This window comes from Ambystoma mexicanum, unplaced genomic scaffold (assembly GCF_040938575.1).
Source record: "Ambystoma mexicanum isolate Mex_15411 unplaced genomic scaffold, UKY_AmexF1_1 Mex_scaf84, whole genome shotgun sequence".
Lineage (NCBI taxonomy): Eukaryota > Metazoa > Chordata > Amphibia > Caudata > Ambystomatidae > Ambystoma > Ambystoma mexicanum.
In genome coordinates this window covers 665,147-685,912 of record NW_027182504.1, presented here as the reverse complement: position 1 = coordinate 685,912, position 20,766 = coordinate 665,147, and the positions used below count along the sequence as shown (strand labels likewise).

Here is a 20,766-nt window from a genome sequence, read left to right as displayed (position 1 = left end):
ACTATGCCCAACAGCAGGTGGGAGGACTTAGACATTCCTACCCCACAGGGCAACCAGTATACCAGGACAACACAGGGAGCTTCCCATGGCAAAGCAGGGAACCACCCGTGTGTTGGAGTTGTGGGTTATTAGGACACATGTCACGTACGTGTAGGGTCAGGCCAGGGACACCAGCATGGAATGAACAAGCACAACCTAGGACCCCACAAGAACTGCAGGGTATACAACAACAGCAGACGTTACAACAAGGAAATGACCCACAACAACAACAAATACCACAACAACAGCCACTGCCACAACAACAAGCAACGTTAACACAGCAACCCCAAACTCAACAAACGCAATTGGGTAGGGTGACGGTCTTGGGACACAACCCTTACACAGGGAATGGCCAATCATTGTACCCACAATAGGACAGCCCACAGACGGCCTTCGTGTGTCCAACCCTGTCAGTAACACCTAATAGTGCGGAGGAGCCACGCATAGAGGTAACGATAGGTGACAAAAAATTATCATTCCTTGTTGACACCGGGGCAACCCGGTCTTGCATAAGGGAAGGTAAATTTAAGATGTCAGGCGAAGCCATGAACACCCAAGGATTTTCTGGGGCTAAGGGGTTGGTTCCATTCACTGATAACGTTCCCTTATCTATTGGAGATTATGATCTGTCAGTTCCACTTTTATATTATAGTGCCTCACCAGTGAATATACTGGGGAGGGACATAATGAACAGGTTGAATATGACGATCTCCTTTACAGAGGATGGCATAATTTGCTCTACTCCAGGGATTAACATGCTCGCAGCACGACAGATTATGCAAGCATACTGTGGACAGACAGCGATTAGGGCGGAGCCAGTAGATGGCGAGCTATTCCAGTATGGAACAGACATGGCATTTGCATGGATGCCAGGGATAGAAGGGAAAATATGGAGGAGGCCAGCTGCCTATCTGTTCCGACCAGAAACACCTGTTAATGAACCAGAAGGAAAGGTGTTTGTAATGGACATTGAGAGCATTATTGCAACAGCTGATTATATTGCTGTACATGCCCAAGATAAAGAAGGGAGAGCATGGAGGGCAGTGATAGCACTAGCAGAAGGGTGTAGGCTGACCCAGGTGTCAGATGAGGAGCTGTTCTCAGAAGAAAAGGAGGAAGGTGAAATGGTGTTCATGATGAGTATAGGAATATGGCTAAGGGTGGCTCACAAACAAGTAGCACAGAAAATTGCAATGGCACTTGAGGCACCCGCATGCACCCCAGTCCCCTTCTTTGAGGAGGATATGTCAAAGGTGCCCAAATCATTATGGACTACTAGCCCTTATGACGTGGGATGCATAAAAAGCATAGGGGGTGTAAGGATAAAATTGAAAAAAGGTGCAATACTACCAACAGTGAAACAGTACCCACTGTCAAGAGAGGCAGATGAGGGTATATATGAAACCATAACGGCTCTTACAAACAATGGCATATTGGTCCCCTCAGAGTCACCCTGCAACACGGCTGTGTACCCAGTGTGCAAGGCTAAAGGGGGGTCTTGGCGCTTCATACAAGACCTCAGGCCCTTGAATAACATAGTGGAAGCAGAGTATCCAGTAACAGCAAACCCGGCCACAATATTGTGTGGCATTCCAGCAGAAGCATCACGGTTTACAGTGATTGACCTTAAAAATGCTTTCTTCTCAATACCATTACACCCAGACTCACAAGATTTGACAAGCTTCACTTACCGAAACACAAAGTGGAAACATACCAGATTGCCACAGGGGTATTGTGAATCACCCTCAATTTTCAATAGAGTAATACAGATGGATTTGAGTAACGTTGAAATGGAAAGCACAGTGTTGCAGTATGTGGATGACATAATAATTTGCAGTATAAACGAAAGTAAATGTAGAGAGGACTCCTTAAAAATGTTGACGATATTGGCTGAAAAAGGGTACAAGGTAGACATGAATAAGATACAATACTGTCAGGAACAGGTACTTTACATTGGCCAACTGATATCCCAACATGGAAGAAAGATTGCACCACAAAGAGCACAGGCCATTTCAAGCACTCCAATGCCACAGACTGTGAGAGAACTGCAGCAATTTCTGGGGCTGTGCAACTACTGCAGAGCATGGGTATTTGATTACAGCTCATACATAGGACCCCTGCTTGAGGGTTTGAGAGAAGCAAATAAAGGAGAGAAAAAGTTGAGGTGGACTATGGAAATGAGAGAGGCCTTTGATGAATTGAAAGATGCAATCTCAACTGCTCCAGTACTGGCATCCCCAGACTATGAGCGACGATTTTTTATATTTTCACATTGCGACTCAGCAGTGATGAAGGCAGTATTGGCCCAAAAAATGAGCATGGGCTATAAACCAGTAGCATTTTACAGCGGTCACTTAGACCCTGTGATGTTAGGCCACTTCCCTTGCAAACAAGGTCTCGCTGCAGCTGCTTTTGCAGTGGAAAAAGCATCAGCAATAACCATGGGGTGTCCGACTACACTGTTTGTGGAACAGGCACTATTTGCAATATTGAATAAACCTAAGTCCACACTAACAACGCAAAGGGCATCAGGTTATGAGATCATCTTGTCTAGAGCTGAACTAGCAATTGTTAGATGTAGCACGGTTAACCCTGCAAGGTTCCTAGCAGAAGTAATTGAAGAGGGAGATTATGCCCATGATTGCACCCAAATAACTGAACTGTACTCGGGTACTAGAAAAGTTGAAGAAAACGCACTAGAGGGAGGTGAACTTTTGTTTATTGATGGGTCATCAACTATTGATCAAGGAGATGGGATAAGGAGGACGGGGGCAGCAGTGGTTAAAATGATGGAGGCGCCGGTGTGTGTGGCTATGAAATGTGTACAATTACCACAGCATTATTCTGCTCAAGCCGCAGAACTGGTTGCACTAATATTGGCATTGAAGGAAAGTTTTGACAAACGAGTAACAATATATTCCGACAGTGCATATGTTACATCCACTGTCCACTCAGGGCTATCAAAATGGAGAAGAAGAGGGTTTAGGAGAGCTGATGGCACCCCAGTGCAACATGCCCTCTCATTAGCTGAACTAATTGAAGTAATAAATGACCCCCAAGAACTAGCCCTAGTAAAATGCACCGCACACACCAATGGGGAAGATCACATCTCAAAAGGGAATGCAGCAGCAGACGCACATGCGAAATATGCTGCATACTTTGGGGAGATATGGAACCCTACAGACTCACAGAGAGGGAGAGGGAGGGGAATGGCTAGGGAGATGTTGATAAGAGAAGGGTACACCCATCTTCCAGCCACACAGATTATGGAGCTACAAGCGGCTGCACCAATGGCCGAAAAAGAAATATGGGTAAAAAGAGGATGTACAATGTCACCAACCGACGCATTATGGCGCCAGAGCAGCACTGGGAAAGTTGTAATACCATTGGCACTTTTAAACACCGCCCTGAGCCAATTACATCACCCAGCCCATACAGGCAAGGAAATAATTGCAGTACGAATTAGAGAAGATTGGTTCTGTCCTGAGTTAAATTCTCATGTGTCAAATTTTATCAGCAATTGTCTTACATGTCAGCAGTTTATGGCCGGTCATACCCTAAAGGTGATAAGAGGTACCATACCCCGGCCAGAGGGACCTTTTCGGCACCTTCACATTGACTATGTTGATATGATCAACATATGTCAAGGTAATAGGTATATGATTGTAGTAGTATGCCCATTCTCTAGATGGATTGAAGCAGGGCCCTGTTCACACCCAGATGCATTTAGAGCAGCCAAATTCCTAGTAAGGGAGGTCTTCCCCAGGTGGGGAGTGTGCGAGGTGTTAAGGTCAGACAACGGCCCACATTTCGCAAACGAAATGTTCCAACATATTACATCCTTGCTGAACATAAAACATAAATTTGCATGTGCATACCACCCACAGGCTAACGGTGTATGTGAACGCCTGAATGGCCTACTGAAGGAGGCAATTGCAAAAATACAACAAACAACAAAGAAAAGCTGGTTGTATTGCCTTCCATTAGCCCTATTCGAATTGAGGAATAGGCCAGGGTCCGACCACCACCTCACCCCGCACGAGGTGGTTACTGGACGTCAAATGCGCCTTCCCCTAACGCCAACGTCAAGGGCATTCACTGACCACGAAAGTTCAGCAAGTGTGTTAGGTGATGAAATGTATCAATATGTGTCTTCTTTGATTACTAGTGTTGTGTTTGTGTCTCAACAGCTCGAGCGCACACGGGGCGGGTCCACCAGCAATCAAGAAGAAGGCGCCAGTACCGAATTAGAAAAGGAGAACTTGTGCAAACTTGCCAAAGGTGACCACGTGCTACTTCGCAATTTCAATAGAAAGTGGAACGATAAGAGGTTCACTGGCCCCCATCTGGTAGAGGACGTATCAACAAGAGCAGTAAAACTAAAAGACAAGCGTGCCTGGAACCACTTACATGATGTAAAGATCTACAAACTGCAGACCCGCCCCAGCGCCAACGACAGGTCCAGTGGAAGAACAGCAACAACATCCCCTACAGAGGAAGGAAGTTCTACCACAGACAACGACCCAATTGTTCCCTTACCGTGTCACTACCCAACTTCCCCGGAGACAATAACTGACGAAGAAAGGAGTGATACCCATACTGCTCACCCCATGGTCACACGCTCAAGGAGTAAAAATACTTCCGCCACCTGAGCCCGAACCCCCGCCCATTGACCCCCAAGTATAGTCAGAACCGACCTGAAAGACATTGCCTCACAAATACACCTGTAAACACGTGAATGTTCTCTTTTTCTCTCGCACCTACAGGAACTGCGTATTGTATTGTTAAGAAAGTAGCTTACTAACAAGTTCACTGCCCAGGTGTAGATGGTACTCCCAGACGATAACTACCCAGAAGAATTGTCACACCAATTTGTATACGAAATAAAAAGGCCAACGTACCTAAAAAGGAGAAGGTGCGTGTCTACTACACAGCATTCCTCTTGGCCATAGAATATTCCATGCCCCACCTCCGCCCATACTTGCCGATCCTAAGAGACAGATCACTTAGAGTAGCGTGGGAACAGCTCTTCGCCTGGGCACTGAATGACTATTTGATAGGGAGAGCTTAAAGGAAACAAACCACTAACATTTAGTAACCAGCATTTTTGAGAATTTTCAGGCGGGCAACTTTAACGTCGCAAGAATACGCTGCCAGGACTGCAGCAAGGTAAGAGCAAAATGCCGGTGAGACTAGCATATGTAATAAAGATAATAGGGATTTTGATGATCACCGGGTTCTTGGCTGCTTCTGTATGGCAGTACAGCTATGCTATTAATTTTATTGCTGCACCTAAACCTAATATACCCCTGTCCCCTGCTGCAACAGGTGTTACGTCAGGTGATAGTAGTAACCTTGCACCCAAGCAAAATAGAGTTAAACGCAGCACATACTCAGACAATAAAGGTATTGATAATTTTATACAAGATTCAGCACACGTCACAAACAACATATGGTACCAACACATGACCCGCATTGGTAAACAAACAACTGAGGACAGCTGCTACGTTTGCTCATTAATACCATACGCCATGAGTGCTTCACGAACATTTGTTGCCACAGAAATTGATGAAAAGATAGCACAATGCATAATATACTTGGCACTGTTCCAAACGAAAGGATTATTTCAAGGGACGGTAGTGCACATGACATGGAAAACACGAGACTCATATCCATATGAAAACAACTTTCTCAAGACCTATTTGAGTTATCACAAGACCAGTTTACATGCAGAAGTATTCAGATACAAAACAAGTGGCCCTGCAAAAGGAGAAACAAAGAAAGTAACACTGCAGTATCTACCATGTGATTGGTACGCCACCGAAGTTCCGGGCAAACAAGGATGTTGGGAGAGGCCGCTGGTGACGATAACAGGAAAGGTGTATCTGGACAACAGCTGGGAGATAGGAGTGATTGGCAGCAACATGGTAACAAAAGAAACTATCTCAACTATCGAGGCCCACAATCACCGATGTTGGACGACGTGGATCAAGTATGTACCAATGCTCACGTGGGTAGAAACAGATGAAGACCCAATAACAATACTACTGCTGACTGCGCCCAAGGTATGCTACCAGCATAAAGGAGAGGTGGACGTAGGATATAACACCAATTGTGCAAGTGTGACGGAGTTACCTGAGGGGGGAGCAGGAACAGCAGTAATAATGGACCATTATTGGGCCTGTGGAGAAAAGGCATACCATACACTGCCCCCCCTGTGGAATGGTGTGTGCACAATGGTGCACGTCAATGTACCATCACTAGTGGTACCTAAGAAGCATGTTAATGTGGCGAACTTTCCCAAAATGGATGAAGGGGACAAGAGAAAAAAGAGATCTGCACCACTTAAGGAGGAGCAAGGGAACAGGACCAACAACAATGATACTGTTCTAAATAGAAGGAAAAGACAAGGAGAGCCACTGACAGGAAATTACCTGTGGGGAAGGTCGGAAACGGAACTAACCTCCATACCGCCAGAACACAGACTATTCAGCAGAGCAGCAATGTTCTTCTCTTCAATAATACACCCGGGACTGCAGGCTTACGCAAAGGCGAAATGGCTCCAAATAACTAGATGGGAACTAATGATGACCATCAATTCTACAGTAAATGGGTTTAACGCAATAAAAGAGGAGCTGCGAGCTATAAGAATGGTAGCACTCCAGAACAGATATGTATTGGACCTTCTCACAGCAATGGAAGGAGGAGTTTGTGCAAAGATAGGACAATCATGCTGCACGTTCACACCTGCCAACGATGCTGATAATGGTACACTGACTGAAGCAGTTTCACAATTGGCCCAGATGCACTCCAAAATGATGGATGAAAGTAACGGTGTAAACAAGGATAAGAGCTGGTTCTCAATATTATGGTCATGGATGCCATCCTGGCTGTCAGATGGACTGCAAATAATAGTGGGTTGTACTATTTTGGCTGGAGCTACGCTGATCATAATTAGATTTTGGAAGGCCCGGAAGGCACGCACCACTGACGAGTTGCTCGAAATGGTGGGAATGCACCCCCTGATGCCAGCAGATGAGGGCCAACATACAGGTGTGATAATACAGGAGAGGGAGAAGCTGCGCACCCAAATAATCACCAACCATCTAGACCCACCATCAGTGAAGATCGAGAACCCAAGAAACCCCAGGAGTTACATAGGGAAATGGGTATACTGTACTCCTGGAGGGACCTGTGAATATATGTATTGGTCATTTGAAGATCATGTGAACCATTATGGACATCTAGGAGGAATAACTAAGATATGGCGAGTAAGAGGAGATAACGGAAAGGATATGTTTGTGGTCGACAAGTCGACCACAGGGGGACTGAAGTGGGAGAATGGAAGACCAGGCTCCCGTCCTTCACCTCTCGCGCTTGGCCTAGAGGGTCACGACCCAGACACCCGCCACGAGAAGAGTTTGTCCATTTACCAGATGACCAAATACCCTGGTATAGGAACATACGGATGTGTCCATCTGCCTGCCCAACAGCCCGTACTGGCCATGCCGACACCTGCGGCACGGACCAACTAGACTAAAACTACACGTCGTTAGAGATGCCATGACGACCTAGACAACGGGAAGCACCTCTGCACAAATACACACATTGGACATTCCCACACCGATCATACACGAAGAATATACTCAGTGCTATGACGTAGGCGACAGGCATATTCACGGACGTGCATCTTTATTATTTTTACATAGGCTTTCAGAATGCAGAAACGCAAGACGCGTCATGAACTCATTTACAAAGCTTGCTCACGCTTCTCTTGAAACCAGTTACCACTATAAGAACTATAATGAAGACACGATACTGGTCATGGAACTATATTCTACTATAACTTAAAGCACCCATGCACCAACCGGATCACGTATGCACCAGGCCCAAGTATGCCTCAAACAAGAGCTCCCGTGGACGTTAACAAAGCAAGAGTCTGGTTGCTGATTCTGCAGAATGGGCCCGGTGAAACAACCAGCCAAGGTCGCGATGTTGCAAACCCACATTCCAAGAACAAAGCATCAAAGGCACGATGTTGCAGCCTCGCACTCCGCGCACCAACGTTAAGGTCACACCTGCAAATTAAACCAGACACACAGTGGAAGAGCAATATTAATTGTGCAGAATTCTGCCTCAAACACGGTCCCTCCCCACGTGACCAAGCCGAACCTGACGAGATGCCAAACCCAGGAGAGAAAAGGCGCCTGGATCCCTCGCTACGAGACACAGGCAGATACACTTGAAAGGCTCAATGGACATCTGCGACAGTGGGAGCGGTCAGCCTTCCAACTATGCATAAATCCTCACATTGTCTGCACGTACCCATATTGAAACATTGTTGCAATCGCAGGTACACCGAGAGCTGGGAACAACGGTGGTCCCAGGCTGGGAAGCTCACGGGTGCACCAATCAGAACATGGGGCTCTTATCTCAGACGTCAGTAATATTAGCCAATCCTCAGGAGTCTTCATGTAACAATTTTCATGTATCTAATTGTAGGGACAACCCAGATATATCACCTGACTACCCTTTGTCCAGTAACATTGTCCTCTATATGTGTGCTATACTAACCCTACCACTCGAGCAACCAATTAAGAGTGGCGATAGGTTTTTTGTTAACTTTCTGAAGTGACGCGAATAGCGCGTCATAATGCAGTAAAAAGGGCCTGCGAGCCCCACGATTGTGTGTGTGTCAGGACGGACGCGTACGCTCCTTGACCCATCCCTGCCGTTTTTGTCTAATAAACAGCAGAGTCACCTTGCTCCTTGTGTGTGTCTCGCACTCTGTCTCAACTGGGATACACGGGAGGAGTTGGGGCCTCCCTGCCTGGAGGTCCGCGGACGGCCCGGCCGACCCCGGCAGAATTTCCCCACGACAGCATGTTGCTTCAACTTTGTACATATTACTGAATAAATAAAGGTGAACTTTTCGGAACTGGGGGTGTAGCTCAGTGGTAGAACATTTGACTGCAGATCAAGAGATCCCTAGTTCAAATCTGTGTGCTCTCTTGTTCAACTGTTTTACCTGTAGAAAAAAACATTTACAATCTTAGCATTTGATGTAATGAGGAACACATTTCTACATTTGAAATACTCCTGAAACATAGGGTAAACACCATGAAACTGTTTAGGATTTCTTCATATGATACAAGCTGTGTTTTACATTCACCCAAGTTCTACTGGTGATATTATCAGTTTGAAATAGTCCATTGGAAGCTCATATGAATGTTATAAAACTGTGGTGGAAACCAATAATATGCCCTTAATGAAATGTATTAATTTGTACAGCTCACCAGAAGTGCACTGATGTCATTAGTTCTACAAGTTCCATACAGTCACCCACTCTATCACCTTTTTAAAAAAGGTGAGTTTTCAGCATTCAAGGGTTTAACTCAGTGGTTGAGCGTAGGAGTGCAGTTCAAGAAGTCCCTGTTTCATAACCATATACCCTCGTCAATAGATCCTGTTAAAATGTTTTTCAACCCAATGCACTGTAAGAAACAATAGGATATATCATCATTTCATATAAAAACAATGAACAATTGGGTTTAACTATGCTCTTAGCACAAAATCAACAAACTGCAGTAGAGAAGCAGTTACGTTTTGCAGAATTTGTGCATTTGACGAAAGTTTTTTTTTCCATGTTCCAAGATCTACATGTGATACGAAATGTATGAATTCTTGCAATGGAAACCTCACTGTATTTTACCAAGGCAGATAAAGGACATCTTTTGTACCCATTATACTTATAAGGAGGGTTTGGTGGCTGAAAATGCATTGCTTTGATGGTGATTGCATGTTGCTTCCACTTTGTACATATTACTGAATAAGTAAAGGTGAACATTTCAGAAATGGGGTAATAGCTCAGGGATAGAGCATTTCACTGCAGATCAAGAGGTCACTAGTTCAATTCTGGGTGCCCCCTTATCCAACTATTTTACCTGTAGAAATATTTTTTTAATTAAATAAATTGAAGTAAACATTTACAATCTTAGCATTTTATGTAATGAGCAACACATTTCCACATTTGAAATACTCCTGATCATCACCTGAAACATAGGTTAAACACCATTAAGATGTTTAGGATTTCTTCATATGATACAAGCTGTGCTTTACATTCACCCAAGTTCTACTGGTGATATGATCAGTTTGAACTAGTCCATTGGAAGCTCATATGAATGTTATAAAACTGTGGTGGAAACCAATAATATGCCCTTAATGAAATGTATTAATTTGTACAGCTGACCAGAAGTGCACTGATGTCATTAGTTCTACAAGTTCCATACAGTCACCCACTCTATCACCTTTTTAAAAAAGGGCAGTTTTCAGCATTCAAGGGTTTAACTCAGTGGTAGAGCGTAGGAGTGCAGTTCAAGAAGTCCCTGTTTCATAACCATATACCCTCTTCAATAGATCCTGTTAAAATGTTTTTCAACCCAATGCACTGTAAGAAACAATAGGATATATCATCATTTCATATACAAAACAATGAACAATTGGGTTTAACTATGCTCTTAGCACAAAATCACCAAACTGCAGTAGAGAAACAGTTACATTTTGCAGAATTTAAGCATTTGACGAAAGTTTTTTTTCCATGTTCCAAGATCTACATGTGATATGAAATGTATGAATTCTTGCAATGGAAACCTCACTGTATTTTACCAAGGCAGATAAAGGACATCCTTTGCACCCGATATCCATATACAAGCTGTGTTTTACATTCACCCAAGTTCTACTGGTGATATTTTCAGTTTGTAATAGTCCATTGGAAGCTCATATGAATGTTCTAAAACTGTGGTGGAAACCAATAATATGCCCTTAATGAAATGTATTAATTTGTACAGATGACCAGAAGTGCACTGATGTCATTAGTTCTACAAGTTCCATACAGTCACCCACTCTATCACCTTTTTAAAAAAGGCCAGTTTTCAACATTGAATGGTTTATGTCAGTAGTAGAGCGTAGGAGTGTAGTTCAAGAAGTCCCTGCTTCATAACCATATACCCTCTTCAATAGATCCTGTTAAAATGTTTTTCAACCCAATGCACTGTAAGAAACAATAGGATATATCATCATTTCATATACAAAACAATGAACAATTGGGTTTAACTATGCTCTTAGCACAACATCAACAAACTGCAGTAGAGAAGCAGTTACATTTTGCAGAATTTGTGCATTTGACAAAAGATTTTTTTTCCATGTTCCAAGATCTACATGTGATACGAAATGCATGAATTCTTGCAATGGAAACCTCACTGTATTTTACCAAGGCAGATAAAGGACATCCTTCGCACCCCATATACTTATAAGGAAGGTTTGGTGGCTGAAAATGCATTGCTTTGATGGTGATTGCATGTTGCTTCCACTTTGTACATATTACTGAATAAATAAAGGTGCACATTTCATAAATGGGGGTATAGCTCAGGGGTAGAGCATTTCACTGCAGATCAAAAGTCCCTAGTTCAAATCTGGGTGCCCCCTTGTCCAACTGTTTTTCCTGTAGAAATATTTTTTTAATTAAATAAATTGAAGTAAACATTTACAATCTTAGCATTTTATGTAATGAGCAACACATTTCTACATTTGAAATACTCCTGATCATCACCTGAAACATAGGGTAAACACCATTAAGCTGTTTAGGATTTCTTCATATGATACAAGCTGTGTTTTACATTCACCCAAGTTCTACTGGTGATATGACCAGTTTAAAATAATCCATTGGAAGCTCATACGAATGTTATAAAACTGTGGTGGAAACCAATAATATGCCCTTAATGAAATGTATTAATTTGTACAGCTGACCAGAAGTGCACTGATGTCATTAGTTCTATAAGTTCCATAGAGTCACCCACTCTATCACATTTTTAAAAAAGGGCAGTTTTCAACATTGAAGGGTTTATGTCAGTGGTAGAGCGTAGGAGTGTAGTTCAAGAAGTCACTGTTTCATAACCATATACCCTCTTCAATAGATCCTGTTAAAATGTTTTTCAACCCAATGCACTGTAAGAAACAATAGGATATATCATCATTTCATATACAAAACAATGAACAATTGGGTTTAACTATGCTCTTAGCACAAAATCAACAAACTGCAGTAGAGAAGCAGTTACATTTTGCAGAATTTGTGCATTTGACAAAAGATTTTTTTTCCATGTTCCAAGATCTACATGTGATACGCATTGTATGAATTCTTGCAATGGAAACCTCACTGTATTTTACCAAGGCAGATAAAGGACATCCTTCACACCCCTTATACTTATAAGGAGGGTTTGGTGGCTGAACATGCATTGCTTTGATGGTGATTGCATGTTGCTTCCACTTTGTACATATTACTGAATAAATAAAGATGAACTTTTTGGAACTGGCTGTGTAGCTCAGTGGTAGAGCATTTGACTGCAGATCAAGAGGTCCCTAGTTCTAATCTGTGTGCCCTCTTGTTCAAGTGTTTTACCTGTAGAAAAAAACATTTACAATCTTAGCTTTTGATGTAATGAGGAACACATTTCTACATTTGAAATACTCCTGAAACATAGGGTAAACACCATGAAACTGTTTAGGATTTCTTCATATGATACAAGCTGCGTTGTACATTCACCCAAGTTCTACTGGTGATATTATCAGTTTGAAATAGTCCATTGGAAGCTCATATGAATGTTATAAAACTGTGGTGGAAACCAATAATATGCCCTTAATGAAATGTATTAATTTGTACAGCTGACCAGAAGTGCACTGATGTCATTAGTTCTACAAGTTCCATACAGTCACCCACTCTATCACCTTTTTAAAAAAGGGCAGTTTTCAGCATTCAAGGGTTTAACTCAGTGGTAGAGCGTAGGAGTGCAGTTTTTCAACCCAATGCACTGTAAGAAACAATAGGATATATCTTCATTTCATATAAGTGCACTGATGTCATTAGTTCTACAAGTTCCATACAGTCACCCACTCTATCACCTTTTTAAAAAAGGGCAGTTTTCAGCATTCAAGGGTTTAACTCCGTGGTAGAGCGTAGGAGTGCAGTTCAAGAAGTCCCTGTTTCATAACCATATACCCTCGTCAATAGATCCTGTTAAAATGTTTTTCAACCCAATGCACTGTAAGAAACAATAGGATATATCTTCATTTCATATAAAAAACAATGAACAATTGGGTTTAATTATGCTCTTAGCACAAAATCAACAAACTGCAGTAGAGAAGCAGTTACCTTTTGGCAGAATTTTTGCATTTGACAAAAGATTTTTTTTCCATGTTCCAAGATCTACATGTGATACGAAATGTATGAATTCTTGCAATGGAAACCTCACTGTATTTTACCAAGGCAGATAAAGGACATCCTTTACACCCCATATACTTATAAGGAGGGTTTGGTGGCTGAAAATGCATTGCTTTGATGGTGATTGCATGTTGCTTCCACTTTGTACATATTACTGAATTAATAAAGGTGAACTTTTCAGAACTGGGGGTATAGCTCAGTGGTAGAGCATTTGACTGCAGATCAAGAGGTCCCTAGTTGAAATCTGGGTGCCCCCTTGTTCAACTGTTTTACCTGTAGAAATATTATTTTAATTACATAAATTGAAGAAAACATTTACAAACTTAGCATTTTATGTAATGAGCAACATATTTCTACATTTGAAATACTCCTGATCATCTCCTGAAACATAGGGTAAACACCATGAAACTGTTTAGGATTTCTTCATATGATACATGCTGTGTTTTACATTCACCCAAGTTCTACTGGTGATATGATTAGTTTGAAATAGTCCATTGGAAGCTCATATTAATGTTATAAAACTGTGGTGGAAACCAATAATATGCCCTTAATGAAATGTATTAATTTGTACAGCTGACCAGAAGTGCACTGATGTTATTAGTTCTACAAGTTCCATACAGTCACCCACTTTATCACCTTTTTAAAAAAGGGCAATTTTCAGCATTCAAGGGTTTATGTCAGTGGTAGAGCGTAGGAGTGCTTTTCAAGAAGTCCCTGTTTCATAACCATATACCCACTTCAATAGATCCTGTTAAAATGTTTTTCAACCCAATGCACTTTAAGAAACAATAGGATATATCATCATTTCATATACAAAACAATGAACAATTGGGTTTAACTATGCTCTTAGCACAAAATCAACAAACTGCAGTAGAGAAGCAGTTACATTTTGCAGAATTTGTGCATTTGACAAAAGATTTTTTTCCATGTTCCAAGATCTACATGTGATACGAAATGTATGAATTCTTGCAATGGAAACCTCACTGTATTTTACCAAGGCAGATAAAGGACATCCATCGCACCCCATATACTTATAAGGAGGGTTTGGTGGCTGAAAATGCATTGCTTTGATGGTGATTGCATGTTGTTTGCACTTTGTACATATTACTGAATTAATAAAGGTGAACTTCTCAAAATTGGGGGTATAGCTCAGTGGTAGAGCATTTGACTGCAGTTCAAGAGGTCCCTAGTTGAAATCTGGGTGCCCTCTTGTTCAACTGTTTTACCTGTAGAAAAAAAACATTTACACTCTTAGCATTTGATGTAATGAGCAACACATTTCTCCATTTGAAATACTCCTGAAACATAGGGTAAACACCATGAAACTGTTTAGGATTCCTTCATATGATACAAGCTGTGTTTTACATTCACCCAAGTTCTACTGGTGATATTATCAGTTTGAAATAGTCCATTGGAAGCTCATATGAATGTTATAAAACTGTGGTGGAAACCAATAATATGCCCTTAATGAAATGTATTAATTTGTACAGCTGACCAGAAGTGCACTGATTTTATTAGTTCTACAAGTTCCATACAGTCACCCACTCTATCACCTTTTTAAAAAAGGGCAGTTTTCAGCATTCAAGGGTTTAACTCAGTGGTAGAGCGTAGGAGTGCAGTTCAAGAAGTCCCTGTTTCATAACCATATACCCTCTTCAATAGATCCTGTTAAAATGTTTTTCAACCCAATGCACTGTAAGAAACAATAGGATATATCATCATTTCATATACAAAACAATGAACAATTGGGTTTAACTATGCTCTTAGCACAACATCAACAAACTGCAGTAGAGAAGCAGTTACATTTTGCAGAATTTGTGCATTTAACAAAAGATTTTTTTTTCCATGTTCCAAGATCTACATGTGATACGAAATGTATGAATCCTTGCAATGGAAACCTCACTGTATTTTACCAAGGCAGATAAAGGACATCTTTTGTACCCCTTATACTTATAAGGAGGGTTTGGTGGCTGAAAATGCATTGCTTTGATGGTGATTGCATGTTGCTTCCACTTTGTACATATTACTGAATAAATAAAGGTGAACATTTCAGAAATGGGGATAAAGCTCAGTGATAGAGCATTTCTCTGCAGATCAAGAGGTCCCTAGTTCAAATCTGGGTGCCCCCTTGTTCAGCTGTTTTACCTGTAGAAATATTTTTTAAATAAATTGAAGAAAACATTTACAATCTTAGCATTTTATGTAATGAGCAACACATTTCTACATTTGAAATACTCCTGATCATCTCCTGAAACATAGGGTAAACACCATGAAACTGTTTAGGATTTCTTCATATGATACAAGCTGTGTTTTACATTCATCCAAGTTCTACTGGTGATATTATCAGTTGGTAATAGTCCATTGGAAGCTCATATGAATGTAATAAAACTGTGGTGGAAACCAATAATATGCCCTTAATGAAATGTATTAATTTGTACAGCTGACCAGAAGTGCACTGATGTCATTAGTTTTACAAGTTCCATACAGTCACCCACTCTATCACCATTTTAAAAAAAGGGCAGTTTTCAGCATTCAAGGGTTTAACTCAGTGGTAGAGCATAGGAGTGCAGTTCAAGAAATCCCTGTTTCATAACCATACACCCTCGTCACTAGATCCTGTTAAAATGTTTTTCAACCCAATGTACTGTAAGAAACAAAAGGATATATCATCATTTCATATAAAAACAATGAACAATTGGGTTTAACTATGCTCTTAGCAGAAAATCAACAAACTGCAGTAGAGAAGCAGTTACGTTTTGCAGAATTTGTGCATTTGACGAAAGTTTTTTTTTCCATGTTCCAAGATCTACATGTGATACGAAATGTATGAATTCTTGCAATGGAAACCTCACTGTATTTTACCAAGGCAGATAAAGGACATCTTTTGTACCCCTTATACTAATAAGGAGGGTTTGGTGGCTGAAAATGCATTGCTTTGATGGTGATTGCATGTTGCTTCCACTTTGTACATATTACTGAATAAGTAAAGTTGAACATTTCAGAAATGGGGTTATAGCTCAGGGGTAGAGCATTTCACTGCAGATCAAGAGGTCACTAGTTCAATTCTGGGTGCCCCCTTATCCAACTATTTTACCTGTAGAAATATTTTTTTAATTAAATAAATTGAAGTAAACATTTACAATCTTAGCATTTTATGTAATGAGCAACACATTTCTACATTTGAAATACTCCTGATCATCACCTGAAACATAGGGTAGACACCATTAAGATGTTTAGGATTTCTTCATATGATATAAGCTGTGCTTTACATTCACCCAAGTTCTACTGGTGATATGATCAGTTTGAACTAGTCCATTGGAAGCTCATGTGAATGTTATAAAACTGTGGTGGAAACCAATAATATGCCCTTAATGAAATGTATTAATTTGTACAGATGACCAGAAGTGCACTGATGTCATTAGTTCTACAAGTTCCATACAGTCACCCACGCTATCACCTTTTTAAAAAAGGCCAGTTTTCAACATTGAATGGTTTATGTCAGTAGTAGAGCGTAGGAGTGTAGTTCAAGAAGTCCCTGTTTCATAACCATATACCCTCTTCAATAGATCCTGTTAAAATGTTTTTCAACCCAATGCACTGTAAGAAACAATAGGATATATCATCATTTCATATACAAAACAATGAACAATTGGGTTTAACTATGCTCTTAGCACAACATCAACAAACTGCAGTAGAGAAGCAGTTACATTTTGCAGAATTTGTGCATTTGACAAAAGATTTTTTTTCCATGTTCCAAGATCTACATGTGATACGAAATGTATGAATTCTTGCAATGGAAACCTCACTGTATTTTACCAAGGCAGATAAAGGACATCCTTCGCACCCCATATACTTATAAGGAAGGTTTGGTGGCTGAAAATGCATTGCTTTGATGGTGATTGCATGTTGCTTCCACTTTGTACATATTACTGAATAAATAAAGGTGAACATTTCAGAAATGGGGGTATAGCTCAGGGGTAGAGCATTTCACTACAGATCAAAAGGTCCCTAGTTCAAATCTGGGTGCCCCCTTGTCCAACTGTTTTTCCTGTAGAAATATTTTTTTAATTAAATAAATTGAAGTAAACATTTACAATCTTAGCTTTTGATGTAATGAGGAACACATTTCTACATTTGAAATACTCCTGAAACATAGGGTAAACACCATGAAACTGTTTAGGATTTCTTCATATGATACAAGCTGCGTTGTACATTCACCCAAGTTCTACTGGTGATATTATCAGTTTGAAATAGTCCATTGGAAGCTCATATGAATGTTATAAAACTGTGGTGGAAACCAATAATATGCCCTTAATGAAATGTATTAATTTGTACAGCTGACCAGAAGTGCACTGATGTCATTAGTTCTACAAGTTCCATACAGTCACCCACTCTATCACCTTTTTAAAAAAGGGCAGTTTTCAGCATTCAAGGGTTTAACTCAGTGGTAGAGCGTAGGAGTGCAGTTCAAGAAGTCCCTGTTTCATAACCATATACCCTCGTCAATAGATCCTGTTAAAATGTTTTTCAACCCAATGCACTGTAAGAAACAATAGGATATATCTTCATTTCATATAAAAAACAATGAACAATTGGGTTTAATTATGCTCTTAGCACAAAATCAACAAACTGCAGTAGAGAAGCAGTTACCTTTTGGCAGAATTTTTGCATTTGACAAAAGATTTTTTTTCCATGTTCCAAGATCTACATGTGATACGAAATGTATGAATTCTTGCAATGGAAACCTCACTGTATTTTACCAAGGCAGATAAAGGACATCCTTTACACCCCATATACTTATAAGGAGGGTTTGGTGGCTGAAAATGCATTGCTTTGATGGTGATTGCATGTTGCTTCCACTTTGTACATATTACTGAATTAATAAAGGTGAACTTTTCAGAACTGGGGGTATAGCTCAGTGGTAGAGCATTTGACTGCAGATCAAGAGGTCCCTAGTTGAAATCTGGGTGCCCCCTTGTTCAACTGTTTTACCTGTAGAAATATTATTTTAATTACATAAATTGAAGAAAACATTTACAATCTTAGCATTTTATGTAATGAGCAACATATTTCTACATTTGAAATACTCCTGATCATCTCCTGAAACATAGGGTAAACACCATGAAACTGTTTAGGATTTCTTCATATGATACATGCTGTGTTTTACATTCACCCAAGTTCTACTGGTGATATGATTAGTTTGAAATAGTCCATTGGAAGCTCATATTAATGTTATAAAACTGTGGTGGAAACCAATAATATGCCCTTAATGAAATGTATTAATTTGTACAGCTGACCAGAAGTGCACTGATGTTATTAGTTCTACAAGTTCCATACAGTCACCCACTTTATCACCTTTTTAAAAAAGGGCAATTTTCAGCATTCAAGGGTTTATGTCAGTGGTAGAGCGTAGGAGTGCTTTTCAAGAAGTCCCTGTTTCATAACCATATACCCACTTCAATAGATCCTGTTAAAATGTTTTTCAACCCAATGCACTTTAAGAAACAATAGGATATATCATCATTTCATATACAAAACAATGAACAATTGGGTTTAACTATGCTCTTAGCACAAAATCAACAAACTGCAGTAGAGAAGCAGTTACATTTTGCAGAATTTGTGCATTTGACAAAAGATTTTTTTCCATGTTCCAAGATCTACATGTGATACGAAATGTATGAATTCTTGCAATGGAAACCTCACTGTATTTTACCAAGGCAGATAAAGGACATCCATCGCACCCCATATACTTATAAGGAGGGTTTGGTGGCTGAAAATGCATTGCTTTGATGGTGATTGCATGTTGTTTGCACTTTGTACATATTACTGAATTAATACAGATGAACTTCTCAAAATTGGGGGTATAGCTCAGTGGTAGAGCATTTGACTGCAGTTCAAGAGGTCCCTAGTTGAAATCTGGGTGCCCTCTTGTTCAACTGTTTTACCTGTAGAAAAAAAACATTTACACTCTTAGCATTTGATGTAATGAGCAACACATTTCTCCATTTGAAATACTCCTGAAACATAGGGTAAACACCATGAAACTGTTTAGGATTCCTTCATATGATACAAGCTGTGTTTTACATTCACCCAAGTTCTACTGGTGATATTATCAGTTTGAAATAGTCCATTGGAAGCTCATATGAATGTTATAAAACTGTGGTGGAAACCAATAATATGCCCTTAATGAAATGTATTAATTTGTACAGATGACCAGAAGTGCACTGATGTCATTAGTTCTACAAGTTCCATGCAGTCACCCACTCTATCACCTTTTTAAAAAAGGGCAGTTTTCAGCATTCAAGGGTTTAACTCAGTGGTAGAGCGTAGGAGTGCAGTTCAAGAAGTCCCTGTTTCATAACCATATACCTTCGTCAATAGATCCTGTTAAAATGTTTTTCAACCCAATGCACTGTAAGAAACAATAGGATATATCATTTCATATAAAAAACAATGAACAATTGGGTTTAACTATGCTCTTAGCACAAAATCAACAAACTGCAGTAGAGAAGTAGTTACGTTTTGCAGAATTTGTGCATTTGACAAAAGTTTTTTTTCCATGTTCCAAGATCTACATGTGATACGAAATGTATGAATTCTTGCAATGGAAACCTCACTGTATTTTACCAAGACAGATAAAGGACATCTTTTGTACCCCTTATACTTATAAGGAGGGTTTGGTGGCTGAAAATGCATTGCTTTGATGTTGATTGCATGTTGCTTCCACTTTGTACATATTACTGAATAAATAAAGGTGAACATTTCAGAAATGGCGGTATAGCTCAGGGGTAGTGCATTTCACTGCAGATCAAAAGGTCCCTAGTTCAAATCTGGATGCCCCCTTGTCCAGCTGTTTTACCTGTAGAAATATTTATTTAATTAAATAAATTGAAGTAATCATTTACAATCTTAGCATTTTATGTAATGAGCAACACATTTCTACATTTGAAATACTCCTGATCATCACCTGAAACATAGGGTAAACACCATTAAGCTGTTTAGGATTTCTTCGTATGATACAAGCTGTGTTTTACATTCACCCAAGTTCTACTGGTGATATGATTAGTTTGAAATAGTCCATTGGAAGCTCATATGAATGTTATAAAACTGTGGTGGAAACCAATAATATGCCCTTAATGAAATGTATTAATTTGTACAGATGACCAGAAGTGAACTGATATCATTAGTTCTACAAGTTCCATAAAGTCACCCACTCTATCACCTTTTTATAAAAGTGCAGTTTTCAACATTGAAGGGTTTATGTCAGTGGTAGAGCGTAGGACTGTAGTTCAAGAAGTCCCTGTTTCATAACCATATACCCTCTTCAATAGATCCTGTTAAAATGTTTTTCAACCCAATGCACTGTAAGAAACAATAGGATATATCATCATTTCATATACAAAACAATGAACAATTGGGTTTAACTATGCTCTTAGCACAACATCAACAAACTG

The 20,766-nt window shown here is 40.1% G+C and overlaps 3 non-coding genes across 3 annotated transcripts; all 3 read left to right on the top strand.

Moving 5' to 3' along the window:
* The first annotated feature begins 13,497 nt into the window (after positions 1-13,497).
* Positions 13,498-13,569, top strand: TRNAC-GCA (transfer RNA cysteine (anticodon GCA)). The gene has a single exon. It is a non-coding gene; the product is annotated as a tRNA-Cys (tRNA).
* Positions 13,570-17,272: 3,703 nt separating this feature from the next.
* TRNAC-ACA (transfer RNA cysteine (anticodon ACA)) lies at positions 17,273-17,344 on the top strand. Its single transcript has one exon. It is a non-coding gene; the product is annotated as a tRNA-Cys (tRNA).
* Positions 17,345-18,216: 872 nt separating this feature from the next.
* TRNAC-GCA (transfer RNA cysteine (anticodon GCA)) lies at positions 18,217-18,288 on the top strand. The gene has a single exon. It is a non-coding gene; the product is annotated as a tRNA-Cys (tRNA).
* Positions 18,289-20,766: the final 2,478 nt, after the last annotated feature.